Here is a 14,650-nt window from a genome sequence, read left to right as displayed (position 1 = left end):
TACAGAGAAGTATCTAAATAAGATGAGAGATTTAAAGAACTTTTCCTGAAGAGATGAAAAGCTTCAGTTATACATAATAAATGAGGGGACTAATGGGAAGGTATAGTACAAAAGTTCACCAAGTTATTAAGTAATTAAAGGGATTAATGACCATTGAGAGAACTGAAGGCTGCTCTTATGTATCACCAGATAACAGAGTAATATTGAACAACCATTCTTATTATTTAGAAATGGTCCATCTAGTGTTTGTGGCAAGATGACTAATTGTTACTGAATATACATTGTCTTATTTCCTTAGAAGTGGAGCTCCAGTTTTCACTTAGGCACTGGGCACCTGGCATAGCTCTGCAGTTAAGTTGTGACCCAGAGGCTATAAGCAGAAGAATGACCTCACTGAATAAGATGTCCTTCACTGCCCCTTCCTCTATACATGTAGAGGGGATGTGGACATGGTAACCAGAGCCAGAGCAGCCTTCTTGCAAAATGCCATGAATACTGAAGCTGAGAATAACATAACACACGTCTCAGTCCCTGGTTCCACAGAACACCCTACATTAGTTATTTTGGACTTCCTTTTATAAAAAGAAAAATGAATGCAGATATTAGAGTTTTTCTATCATTCAGAGTTAAAATAATATTGTGAATATTCTTAGATCTCTCATTAAAGAATATCTTTTGCATAAACACCAAAAAATCAATTCTATAGTAACAGTTGAAATCTGTAGACTACTTCTAGAGGGTTAATGCTTTAATAGGGTATATGCATCTCAGGCTAAATCTCCCAATATCATGCAAAGTAAACACTATTATTTCCTTGTCCAATTAACTGAGGAGAAGACTCAAGATCATAGAGTTTGTGAGGGGAAGAGAAGGGATTTGAACCAGACAGTTTCAATTAAGTTTCTGACTCTTCTTGTCTAGGATGTTCTGTTCTCCTAAATAAATACGAATTGAAAAGATGATGTTCATCTTCCCTACAAATCTTAAAGATCAAATGATACAATTTACTATATTTACTCAGTTTCCAAGACATTTTCTATATTTGTCACTAAACATATAAAAGGTAGTATATCTCAAAAACTAAGGCATATAAAAATAGTGAGTTCAGATAAAAGGAAGGTTGCAATTACATTATGAAATAAATATTGAGAAACAAAATAATGTGTAGATATAAACAGAGACATAAATGAACTTATGAAAATATAAACTAATGATTTTTAATTTTTTAAAAGCCAGCTGTTCAATTTCAGATAATTCTACCATTTCTATGCTTTTGTCAACTGCGACTTTCTCTTATTTCTCACAGTTCAACTTCTCCTTTTTTATGAAATTATTTTTATTGAAGTTTCACTCATTTAAAAGACTGTATATGTTTTAGGAGTATATGTTCACACCTCTTCCAAAGTATGTTATCACAGCAGTTTCTAGGAGTAGGCACTTCTTCTTGCAAAGCATACCTAGTTATATAATTGCCAAGCTGGGATGGATTTAGAGAACTCACAGAAAATCTGATCTAAACTTCATAATTATTGATAAACTATTGATCAGAAAAGTAATAAAACTATATATTCTGATAAGTTAATTACAGTTGAACTGGAATTAGGTTCAGTTATCCTAATGATCAATGTGGTAATGATCCCATTACATCTCATGTATGAAAAGTATCTGCTATGTCCTTTGATGGAAAAGAAGGCAACATGTTTAAATACATCCAGATAATGTGAGGCAAAGCTGAGGACTAATGGTCACTGTACATATTAAAGTTTCTCAGGAATAGTTTATTACACTGAACATATCAGTGGGTTCAGAGTCTTAATCTGGATTGCTATTGTATATGTATGAACTATCTGAAATTTCATTTTTATTGTTTACAAGTATACAGTTTCCTGTAAGAGACTCCATATTTTACTTAGATTTTCAAAATGATCAGAGATCTCAAATGATTGTGAATTAGTGCCCTCTTTAAATGCCTGTTATCTGAAGCAGTGCTCTTTCTTCACACCTAATGCAGTCTTATTTATACTCTTACAATTTTTTTATTCTGGAGGATTGATACATATTGAGAGATCACACTATAAGTTGGAGAGATGTGGTCCAGGCAAAAGGAAGCTAGGATGCCCCCAGATTGCCCCAGGGTCATTGTCCCATTCTCTTAAGCAATTAAAAAAAAAAAAAAAAAAAAAAGCTGTTTGTGAATGGCTTGGAAGAAACAGTTGAGACGAGGAGGCAGTGTGTAAAGTCCTGGCTCATAATGGCAACCCCAAGAATAAGGCAATAAGAGGAGTGTGGCTGAATTTCCCCCTTTTTAACCCTTATTGAGACAAGAGAACCGGCCTTTAAATAGCTTATCCTTTATGAATACCCATTAATAAGCTCAACTTATTTCACATGAACCTATTCTCTATATAGAATGATGTGATGGTTTTGGAGTTGGCTGAAATGTAACAACTGAAATAATTGTCCCAAAGACTGTCAAAAACACCAGTCATGCCACGTATCTCACTCTCTTAACTAAGAACAATTCAGCACAGTGAGGGGCCTTCATCTAAAAGGAGTTTCAGAATAAAGTAAACATGGCGAATGAATTCCCCTCCTTCCCTTGGAGAGGTCACGTTCGAGGTTCACTGGCAAAGCAAGATGGGAAAACTTGGCCTGTGCCCACCTGCTAAGAATTAAACAGTCTCTTGTGTAATCAATGCATGGTCTTTACTGGGAGGCCCTGAATCCATCACCAGAAACTGTGACACGCTCAGAGCCATTTTTTAATTTGTATTAATTTGGGCATCCTGGAACTGCTAATTCTTCAAAAACAACCTCCCCAAAATGTGAGAAAATTCTTAAGCAAAGTCGATGCACATGGTGCTTGGGGTAATCAAGTTTACCAAGCAGCTTTTACGGTGCTCTTCTCAGCATGGTGTTTACTGTCTAAAGGATCACCACATGTTGTAACAATAAAGTTATTGCTTATTGACCAGACCAAGCTGACAACCAACAAATGTTGCCATGAGTTATTTCAGGCTAGATGGTGATCCTCTCCCTGGTAACCATCAGTGTGTATCTTGTAAGTGGTGTCCAATAGCACTCAAGGTAGGAAATGCACAAAGAAGCACTGAGAAGAAAACAAAATCACCATGCAAAAACAAGAAAAGAAACCTATGTACAAAGAAATATCTTTCAGAACTTATAAACTAATTGTGAAAGTACACATTTTCCACAAGGGAAAATACTTCCACTTTTTTAAGGCATCGATAATGCTAGACAACACCATGTTTTTTATTAAAACCTAACCTAGCGAGTAACACTGAGCTATTCTCAGGGATGGATGGGCATTCATCACCCTCCTCTTTGATGGAAGGTGTTGATACATTTTTGGTGGTAGCTTAGCTACATTGTTCTTTAACTTCTTCAGAAGTTTTAGATGAAGACCATTTGAACTTCATGATTTATGGCCACTTAATTTCTCATATTTTTTCAATCAGGTCTTTGTTTTGATTTCCCTGACAGTTCTTCACCTTCCCTCTCTGCACAAAGTAACTCCAGGGTGGATACTTCTTCATCATCCTGGAGAGAGGGCCAGACACAAAGCACCCATTCAGTTCTTTTGCATTCTTTGCAATGTCTTTGGATTGCTTCATTCCCAGCATCGCCGTCTAACAGACATAGCTAATCTTCAGTGGATTCCTGATCTCTGATTTACTTATCACAAGAAACTGTTTTCTCACATATTTGGGGATGACTTTATTTTTAAATATTATCCCTACGAGGCAGTGTTACAGTTTTTTATCACTTCTCGTTCATCCATCCTTCCCAAATTCCAACTTCTAACTTCATTTTATTTCACTTTTCTCAGAGTTCATGAATATTTGATCGTATACACTTAAGCCAGCTCTATGCTGCTCCCATAGATTTTGTTTCCTACCCTTTCCCTTTGGAATCTTTCTGGCTAATCTCTTTTATTTCCTAAAAGTTTTCTTTCAAAACTTTGATTCTCCGTATGTGTTCCTTTGACATAATGTTCTCTAGGAAAATGTCAAACTTGATTATATTGCTGCTACTGTAAGTTTTAATTTCTCATCTTTTTCTTTCAGACCAATGAGTCAGAAGCAACAGAAGCCATTATATACTAACACTCTCTAATTACCCAAATATCAGTTTTGAAAAAAAAAAATCAACAACAAAAATCACCCTTTCTTACATAACAATGAGACAAACTTTATGACTTGAATTGCTAACAATGTACAAATATCAGTACTGGTTATACCATCTCTTAAAATGTGCCACTTGTGTCAAAGTAGCCAGGATAAGATTCCCTGTCTATCAAACCCCTTTACAGCCCCATTGCTGTCACACTGTGTAGTAAACCTCTGCTGTGACCTAAACGTGTGTTGTCTATTTCAACAAAATAAATCAAGCACAGCAAAATGTATGCCATTCACTCTTTGGGAATCTACCAACACTTTGTCCAGTAACCATAGTTCATCTTTCTTTATATAAATAAAACAATGTGTCTCTCTCCATTTTCTAGCAATTTCAATAAAACACCTAGTGGCAGACAAACCAAGCTGAGTATTGGTGACCCTCTTTTTACTTCTTCCAGATGGAATATATATATATATATACATATAAAACACGGTTTATATGTATATATATATATATTACACACTCTGTTTATGTATTACACACTCTGTTTTGCAAGAAACTGTGGAGAAAACCACAAATTTTGTATTATAACTGAAAGACATACAAACCTTAGCAAAATCTTAAAGTGACAGGCCTCCCCGGTGGCGCAGCTGTTGAGTGCTGGGTTGTGAAGCTGCCCGCAGCCTCTGCAGCGCCGGTTCGATTCCCTGCCGCTGGCGAGGGTCCCACATGGTGCGCAGAACTCTCCTGCCATCCACTGCTCCCCTTAGCAGTGTACTTCATCAGTCTGCCTGCTCTGTTCTCCCCTCTGGCTCTGGTGAATTCTCTCACCCTCCCGCGCTTCTGACTGTACCCAGTGCTTGTATAAATAAATAAATCTTAAAAAAAAAAAAAAAGCTTAAAGTGACCTTGTGAAAAAGAACAAATATGAATCTAGGAATATTCTGCTGTTATTAGGTCAAATTTCTTTTATAATCATCAGTTTCTTTATATAGATCATTCAGATCCCCAAATAACTTGCATACCTCATTATCAGTATTTCCTAAATGTAGGCATCATATATATGGAAAGCAAACCTGAACTGGATTCATCTGGAAATATAGTCCTTATATTCAGATTCAGAGTATCCAATCCCTAGGGAACTCAGACCTTTTAGAAAATAAACATTATAGGTTGAATTGTATTCTTCCCTACCCTAAATTTTTAAATTGAAGCACTAATGCTTAGTTACTCAAAATGTAGCCTTATTTGGAATAGTATTATTGCAGATGTAATTATTGCAGATGTAATCATATTAGAGTAAGGTGGAACTTCTAATCTGAAATAAGCGGTGTCCATATAAAAAAGGGGAATTTGGGACATAGTGCAGTGCACCTGGGGAGAAAGCCTGTGGAATATTGGAGCTACACTGTCACAAGTCAAGGAGGACCAAAAAGTCAGGAGAAAGACTTGGGACAGATCTTTCCTAATGTCTTCAGAGGGAACTTGGCCTTGCCCATAGCTTGATCTTCAGATTTCTAGCCTCCAGAATTGTGAGACAATAAAAATAAATGTCTGTTGCTTAAACCACTTTGATTGTGATACTTTGTTATAGGCTTCCTGGCAAATTCATCCAATAAAATTCAATATAGTTCATTAACATCAAATAATAAATCATAAAAATGTGCTTGATGGGCAGAAAAAGTTGCCATTTATGGGAAGACTTTGTAGGACCATTGTTTTTAAATTATAGTGTGAAAATCTGTCTAATTTTTAGGAAAATAACAGCTTGTTCCTCAGCGTCTCCAAAGCACGTTACATATCCACGTAAATAGTGCTTCATCATGCTATTATGATCATTTGTCTGCAGATCTGTCTCTCTTTTAAACCTGAAATCTGAGAGGACTAGTACTGTGTGTACCTCCTTTATCTAGGAATCTAATAATGATGCATATCGTGCACACGCTTAAAATGTCTTCAAAGAATGATGAAACTAGATTCTCCACAATATTTTAAAGTTTTAACCAGATTGTTCTATTTAGTAAAGTTTCACTCAAAATAGTTACTGGACCTTAACCAAGACACATGAAACAATTCAACAGACTGGACTCTGACCATATCTTTTTGCAACACCATAACTAAAAAGGAGATGTGCTATCTTTTTAAAAGGATCCTTAGAGAACAAATGCACTGGCGATAAAGTAGACTGAAAAGTAAGAGTGAACAGATAGAAAACAGTGCCTGGCCTCACTAGATTTCTACCTGCAGATTTGTTGTCTGTTTCTCTGAACAGTATCAAAAGAAGGCATAAAAATATTGCCATGTGTTAACCTCTATTCTGGTCCCAGATTGTCCTTCTTAGCCAAGGATGGAAGTGTACAAGGTAAAACACACATCTTAATGTGAACCAGACTTGGTGGGGGATTCACCACTGTATGCTGCCAGGTATTCAAGCCTTCCAGATACTCTGCTGTCTTTTGATGATCTGCCTGTAAATTCTTTCTGTTTCTGAGGCTGAGCCCAGGTTTCACCTTCTCCTCCATCCAAACTTTGCAATGTCTAGTCTGCATTGCTCATTGTGGCACAGGCTACTATGATTCAGTCTCACTTTCATTTTGCTGCATCTCATCTTATTTCTGTATTTTCAAGCAAATGCTGGTGACTTAACTCCTACTTTTCACAGATAATTCCATTTTATTCTTCTCACCCTGGAAGTTAACTTACTTCCAGTTACTTAAGACAAAGAGCTTCACTAAGGCCAGGGAAGCACAGATCCCTGATCTCTCCTCAGATGTTCATGAAGAACATATTCACCCAGGGAAATGTGCTCCCCCAAGTTACTGAGCTAACAATATGAACTACTATTGGTGGTTTCTAGTATCAACCAAGTAGGAAGTTAAAAAATATTTAACACACAATATTTCTTAATCTCATTATGTTAGATAGGGTATATTTATATAGGAGACCCAAATAAGTCTTCTTCGTAGAGAAGCAATTTCTTAAAGATGCTTAGCAATTTTCAAAAGAATTTGTTTATTGAAAAAGATGCATATATTTCTACCATTTTCCAATATCTCTAAAATATTTGAAATATCTACAATGGAGATTAAAAACTGAGGTCTCTAGATTAAATGGAATTTAGAGTTATATTTTGTTGGCTTGATAAAATCTTTTTAAATTTGTTGTAAAGCCAAAGTGTACTCTGCCTCTCTCCACCTACAACAAAAACTGTGGTTTGCCAAATGATCTTAGGAAAAAAAAACAGAAGATTTAACAATATTGTATTTGCATCCCCACATGGCTGAAATTGAATTCTGGCATGGTTTGTGGAGACAGCCAGAGTTCCCACCTCTTGCTACTATACTACTAAGTTTATTTCACTCATTGGATGTAGCTGTTGGCTCCTTTATGAATGTAACTTATAATAAGCACTACATTTTGATGTATCTTGCAAGTGATTTCATGCCCTGCATACTACATTATACTGAAAAACAATCAGTAGTAGAATTGTCTTTATTGCCACATAAAACTTCCATATGAACTGACCTGCCAGAACAGTTTCACATGCCCCAGGTTGTCAGATTCCAAAAGTATAGCACTTTGTCCCTATGGTTGTAGGCTCTTTGAATAATAATAATAATAATAATTAATAATAATAATAATAATAATAATGAATCAATTGCATTGTGTTGTTTGGTACCAAAAATACTTTGTTCTTTTTAGGAGTATTTATTACAAGGAAAACAAGCTGAGAGTTCTCTGTCAGATATGGGGCTATCTATGAAGATCTCAAGCATCTGTGACTTGCTGGCATAGAACCATTTGTATAAAAAGTTTCAGATCTGATCCCTAGCTTTTCCACTTACTAGAATATCAACCTGTGTGGATCTCAATGTCTTAACATGTCATATTATTTCTAAAACTTCATAAACGATTCTAAATATCAACTTTGCTCCTAAAAAATAACTTCAGTAAGTCTCCAAAATTAGCTCATTGGTAATTCTTGGGCACAACGCAGATGTTTAAAATAGAACAATTTTGTAAAATATACAGATTGACTAAAGCAATTGTTGCTTCATAGGTAAATTATCAAATTATTTATTTAAATAACTTCACAATGTCATTAAAATATGATCATCTTCACTGGGAACTTTCCTTAGTATTCTTATTTCAATTATCTAATATTTTATCCTCATTAAAATTCAGTACAGCTATCTTATAAATCCCCACTTTCTGAAATATTGAAAATAGCTTCCCAGCCCCAACCTCAAGCAAAGTAAGGGTGAAAGGAAAAGTCATCTCCACAAAGATGGTGATAAATCCATCTGCCTTTCTCCAGAACCCTCTCTTCGTAGATTGTACCACATCTTCTCAATATGGTAAACTTGAAATTTCAGAGTTACTTTAGTTTTCTCTCCCTCCCTCATTCTGCAACATCCAGACATTCATCTGATTTCTAAAATTACTCATTTCGTCCGTGCCCAACATTCAGCAGTCTCCTAACCAAACAACTGTCCAAAACCAGTTCCCTCAAAACTCTGCCACATTATCTTTGAGTGGTATTTCTGCAACATCTTTAATTATTTATTTCTCCTCCATGAAACCACTCTTTTTTTTCTTATCAGCAGAGAGAAGTCAGCATATTACCATCGTTAAAATCACAGGACTTGGTAAAAATGGCAACTCAGGTGGTACCTGTGAACATCAGAGAAGTAGGATATATTTGAAATACCAAACTAGGGGGAAATTACACACATTTTAGATATCACAAAAGACAAAATTATAACTGATTGAATATGACTGAGATATATATGTGTTCAATGTAATATGCTGAAGAATACTCAAGTAACATCAAAATAGAATTTAATGTTTTATGAAAAAAATTTTCTAAATGAATTGGAGTAAATGAAAAAATGACCACCAACTATAGAAAGAAATTAAAATATCAGATGGGGGGCCTCCCTGGCGATGAAAGGGGTTAAGACACAACCTATGAAGCTATCTTCAGCCACTGCAGCACAAGTTTGATCCCCAGCCAGGGAGCTACCCACATGGCTCAGCAGACCTCGCCTGACATTCCCACTGCTCCCCTCAGCAGTGTATTTCAGTCAATCTGCCAGTTCTGTTCCCCACTCTGTCTCTGGTGAATCCTCTCACCCCTCAAACCTCTGGCCTGTACCCCAGCTCTTTTATACATAAATAAATCTTTAAAAAAATAAATTATCAGATGGGAAATAAGGAAAGTCACATGAAAACTAACAAAAGATGTTTCTAATCTGATATTTTCAGATTCACTGATTTCAGTTTAATTGAATTGGATTAAACTAAATTCTAGCTCAAGTATATCTTGAATATACTTCAATTTCAGGGATATTTTAATTTATAAAAATCAAAATTAGTTTACTGAATATTAAATTTCTTTATTACACAGGTAACATTATAAAACATCTCTGTAATTCAGCACGATTATGTTTAGAGATGTATAAACAGATATTATATTTAGTCTTTGGTGGGTGCCTTACGAATATTTTAATACATTTTTGGAACTTTATTAATTGATAAACACATGCATACACTGGTGACATATTTTATAATTCTATACAAATATCCCTTAATCTATTTTCTCATTGTCCCCAAAAACACAAATTCAAAGAACCATTTTCTGCTTTGAAATGGACAGCTTGCTTATCAAAAATATTGAACAATTAATCTTAGAATCCCATTAGTTCAAGATAATTTATAAAATTATTTGTTTTGATTATAATTTTCTAAATTGATTTTAACCAATTCATTTTTATAATTAATTCCCCGGTTTTATTTAAGCCTCTACATAAAGAGATAAATTACTGAAATTCTGATGATGTTTTTAATGATGTGACTACCTGTCCGTAGGATTAAGTTGAGACCACCAACTAATTTCCTATACGCCATCAAGCTACATCATGTGTTAACAATTTTCAGTCTCTTTTTATCTGGTTTGGATTCAAAATGGTAACCTAGAGGTTAAAGGTCTGATTTTAAGAAAACAACTCCTCAGAACCAAGCAACTTTTTACATTTTTGGAATTTAAGTTAATTATATCATTTGAGTTTAAAAGAATTATCAACATGTTCACCTTCACTGCAAAATGACATTTCCCCTGTCCAAATTAGAATCAATCCTTTAATGTTTACCTAGGTCATAAAGAGAAGTAAAGAAGACTTAACATTATGCTTAATGTATTCCATTTTTCTATTTAGGAATAAAAATATATTTAAGAATTTAATGGCAGTAATACTTTTTAGGGTAAAAAAACGTCACTACTTTTTCATGTCTCCTAGGTATTTCTATATGAAATTTGCTTGCAAGTTAAATATTTTATACATCGCAATATTAACTTCTATGTCTCAGTTTTAGTATGTTTTTACTTTAGTAACTTATTTATAAAATGAAAGGAATTTTTATTATTAGTTGAATATACTGACCATTGTATCCTCTAACCCATATAAATACACAATCAGTCTCAGGAACAGATTTTATTCTAAGTGTTCATAAATGAGTAACCTTTTGAACTTAGATTCTAAAAGCAAGGATTAGTTTAAGACTATAATATAGGTTTCATACTTCACATATCATTAGTGTTTATATGAAGGTTTAATAGTTGCAGTTTCGTTTTATGACTTTAGTTACTTTTGTAGTTATATTTTCTTTTTTATAGTTAGTCCTCCTTTGCCCTTTAAAAAAATATTGATTATAAAGAACTGAGAAAATTTTACATGTAACATAAAATAAAAGTGTCAAAAATGAATAATAACAGAATTCTTTTAACATTTTTTTTTAATACTGGATGTACTAACTGGTCAAGAGTATTTGCATTTCAAAGGAAGTAATAAGGAGGCTATTTGATTTTTGATAAGCCAGTTAATGAAGATGAGTGAAACACATGAATATATTTGAAAAATATTTTATTGGCAATTAGATACAAAATATTGAATACACTGATGAATATACTATTAAACTCACAAAACATTTCTAAATAAGGATATCCATGACCATTTCATCATTGAATAAAAATATTGAAAAATGAAATAAACATTTCTATTTCAATAATAAAAATTTGTAATAAAAACTATGATCAATTGCTATCATCTGTTCTGTGTATTGATAATCGGAGCTTTTGAAAGTGAGTCTTAAAGTTTTTAAATATTTGCATTTTACCCATTTTTTCCTTCTAGAAATACCGTAACAGCCAATTTGTATTTATAATTTTCTCTTCTTTTCCTTAGTTATAAAGTTGCATAGGCTTCAGGATCTATAAAACTTGGCTTCCCACTTTGTGCAAAATGGTATTATTATTAAAATCATTATTTTAAATCCACTCAGATTTACTATACATTTCTATAGTATTAAATGTCTTTTCTATCTCCAGATCATATGTCACTTGAGATACAGGTTTATACTCTTAATACTTAACATATAGCTGTATACATTTGTCCAATTAAATCAAATATATGTGTTTGAGTGGAAATATTTTAGAACATCTTTGATATCTTTTAAAAGTGATTTCAGTATTTTATATAAAGCATATTTTATAAGTTATTTTCAGATGCTGAATATGACTATCAGTATTTAATTCAGTAATTATCAGAACAAAAATTTCCTTCCCTATCAAAGCCACATTTTACTCAAATTATTTACAAGATACAAAGTCACTAATTTCCTTTAAAAATTCAATTCAACTGACATTATTTGTCCTACTTAATCAGAATTCTCTTTAAAACTGATAATTAAAACTTTTTTTTAATATATTGACTGATAGAACAGGGGTGTACACCAGAGGTGTAGGGTAGGGGGTGTAAAAGCATTCACTAGAGATAGAGTGGGGAGCAGAACAAGCAGATTTACTGAAATACTCTGCCAAGCAGGGCATCAGGTGAGACAGGAGAGGTCTGCTGCACCATATGTGAGTTAGCTCCATGGTCTGCATCAAACTCAGGCCACAGTGGAGGTAGCAGTGAGTCTTAACCCCTAAGGTCACCAGGGAGGCCCTGAAAACATTTTTACACTTAAAGCATGATGAAAAACTATTAATCCTATTCAAATCCAATGTCTCAATTGAAAAATATGGTGAAAATACTGATTCATTATATACTTTTCAAGTTATCTAAAAAGAACTTGAAAACATTAGCATGCATATTTAATCTCAATACAATGGATTCAATATGAAGCATTCATGTTACATGGATTACAAATTTTCATAATTGAGGCCTTCCTGGTGGCCTAGGTATAAGTCTCAGTACCATCATCAGTACTACCATCAGTACTGTAATGGCCTGAGTTTGATCTATGGCCAGGAAGCTAACCCTCATCTGTAACAATAGACCGCTCCTGTCTTACCCACTGCTCCCCTTAGCCTGTTCTGCTTCCCACTCTCTCTGGTGAATCCTCTCACCCCCTACACCTCTGGCCGACACCCCAGTTCTTCTATGCATAAATAATTATCAGAATCATCACCACCAATAGTCATCATCTTCATATTTTATTTTCAATGCATTTAATGATTCATTGACAGTATTTTGTGATGAAACCATATTTGTGGTAATAAGAATGCTTTTATACCCAATTAATGATAGATTAATAATAACATTTCTGGACTGCTGATGTTTCAGAAATCAACACACTGTAAATCTTTTGCTCTGTAAAGGACACTGGGGTCCCTATTTCAGGTGAAAAGATGTATGTGAGGTTGGTGTGCCAAATGTAGGGGGACTTAGTCTGCATGTGATTGAACGAAAAATCATGTAAGTTATTATTCTTCCTGCAGATAAAGATGTCTTTTCTTGTAAATATTTAAGTCTGTAGTACAGAGCAGTCAGGCAATACCTATCAAGTGACAATATAGAGCCTGAATATGGCTTAATCTATGGCAAAACATTTTGAGCTCTTCACCTTAAAATATCTAATAAAAAAAACTGATGGAGAAAAGGTAAATGACTGCATCAACAGTAGCTTTCTCAGCATGGTTCCAGTACATTCTTGATAATAAAGTTGTGGTCACATATTGGTCACATGTAACTGCAATGTAGTCACTGCAACTGAGTTATAAATCATAGCTCATATTCTGTAATCCCCATAGCCTTCAGGATGCGTGCTTTCAAATGGTGCAGGATACTTATAGGAGGAGTCATCTTGCAAGATTCCAAGATATCCACTGATAAGACTTTTTGAGCTGAATCGCCTACATTAATTTCAGTCCTGAGAAAATGTCATATTCACCACCAGTTTTGATGAACTTTCAAATTGCAGAGAAACAGGAATGTGGGAGTGTATAGAAAATTAAGCTGTCCTCTGTGGAATAGTTTAGTATGAACTGTATTTGATAAATTGTTACAAATAGTATAAAAGATTCATAAGTAGCTTTAGTATCCCTAAATTCATTGTGAGATTTACAACTGGTATAAATTTTAAAATTAAACCCACACAACTAGTGATCATATTAAATGTATAGTTTAATGTTCTTTTATAAATTTGTTCCTTCATTTTCTTCTTAAATAACACCTATACTATATTTAACACATTCAAATCTGAAAAATGACTATAAAAAACACTTGATTTTCATCTAATATGTCATTCCTTATTCTTATCTTTGTATATATTTTAATTCTCCAAGAACACTATTAATACCTTAATAGTATTTGCACTATAACTATAGTTAGAGTCATTTTTTCACATAAAAATAATGAGACACCGAGAGGCAGCATGTAAGAACATTTAATCACTAAAGCAGTAAAGAAATTTTACAGAGGCAGTTGAGTTTGGAATCCATGCCCTTGACCAACTAACATTTTCACATATTCAAAAATAATTATTTTAAATAAAAGTATAGTTCAAGTTATATAACAATACATATATATGCATGCTGTGGTGTATATGTATATATATATAGATATATATATATATGTCACTTTTTATCATCAAGAAAACTTTAAAATACTAGTGTAAGAGTCAGATTCCAATTTAAAAATAATCCATTCGAAACACTACCAGCATCTTAATTTTGCCTACCAAACTGCTAAAATAGATACATGCATTGCACTAGTAGGAGGAAATGAATGAAACTATAGACAGGTGAAAAATTATATTGCAAGAAGGATTTAAATGTTGACATATTTTAAGATTTACTTGAAAATCTAGACACGAGTCAAAGAACCAAAATATAATTAGTACCAAGAACTTGAGAAGAAATGTTTCCTGAGTTTACATGTTGTTTTTCTAACATCTATCCTTCAAATTCCCTTGAGAGTTGAAAGATGGAAGCATAACAAGTCTTAAAGAGTGAGTGATGAATGGAATGTCCATAGAGTACAAACTATGCTATATCTGTGCCTGTCTTTTTCCCAGTCCATCGCTTTTAACATGGTTAACCAATAATTTGAAAGTACCCTGCTCAATTCTAGTTATTAGATTGTATTTCCTTTCATTTGGGAATGAATGGACTGTGGCTATCCTTCCGTAGCTATTATGCTAATCCTTTGCTGTATTTTTACTTGTC

At 33.8% G+C, this 14,650-nt stretch overlaps 1 protein-coding gene and 1 pseudogene across 4 annotated transcripts in view; both read right to left on the bottom strand.

Moving 5' to 3' along the window:
• SEMA3A (semaphorin 3A) overlaps positions 1–14,650 on the bottom strand; it is a 691,723-nt gene that overhangs the window by 471,091 nt on the left and 205,982 nt on the right. The window lies entirely within an intron of this gene.
• LOC119250313 (transcription initiation factor TFIID subunit 9-like) lies at positions 12,609–13,319 on the bottom strand (annotated as a pseudogene).

The sequence above is a fragment of the Talpa occidentalis genome, unplaced genomic scaffold (genome assembly GCF_014898055.3).
Source record: "Talpa occidentalis isolate TD23 unplaced genomic scaffold, MPIMG_talOcc4v2.1, whole genome shotgun sequence".
NCBI lineage: Eukaryota > Metazoa > Chordata > Mammalia > Eulipotyphla > Talpidae > Talpa > Talpa occidentalis.
This window is presented reverse-complemented; position numbering and strand designations above follow the sequence as displayed.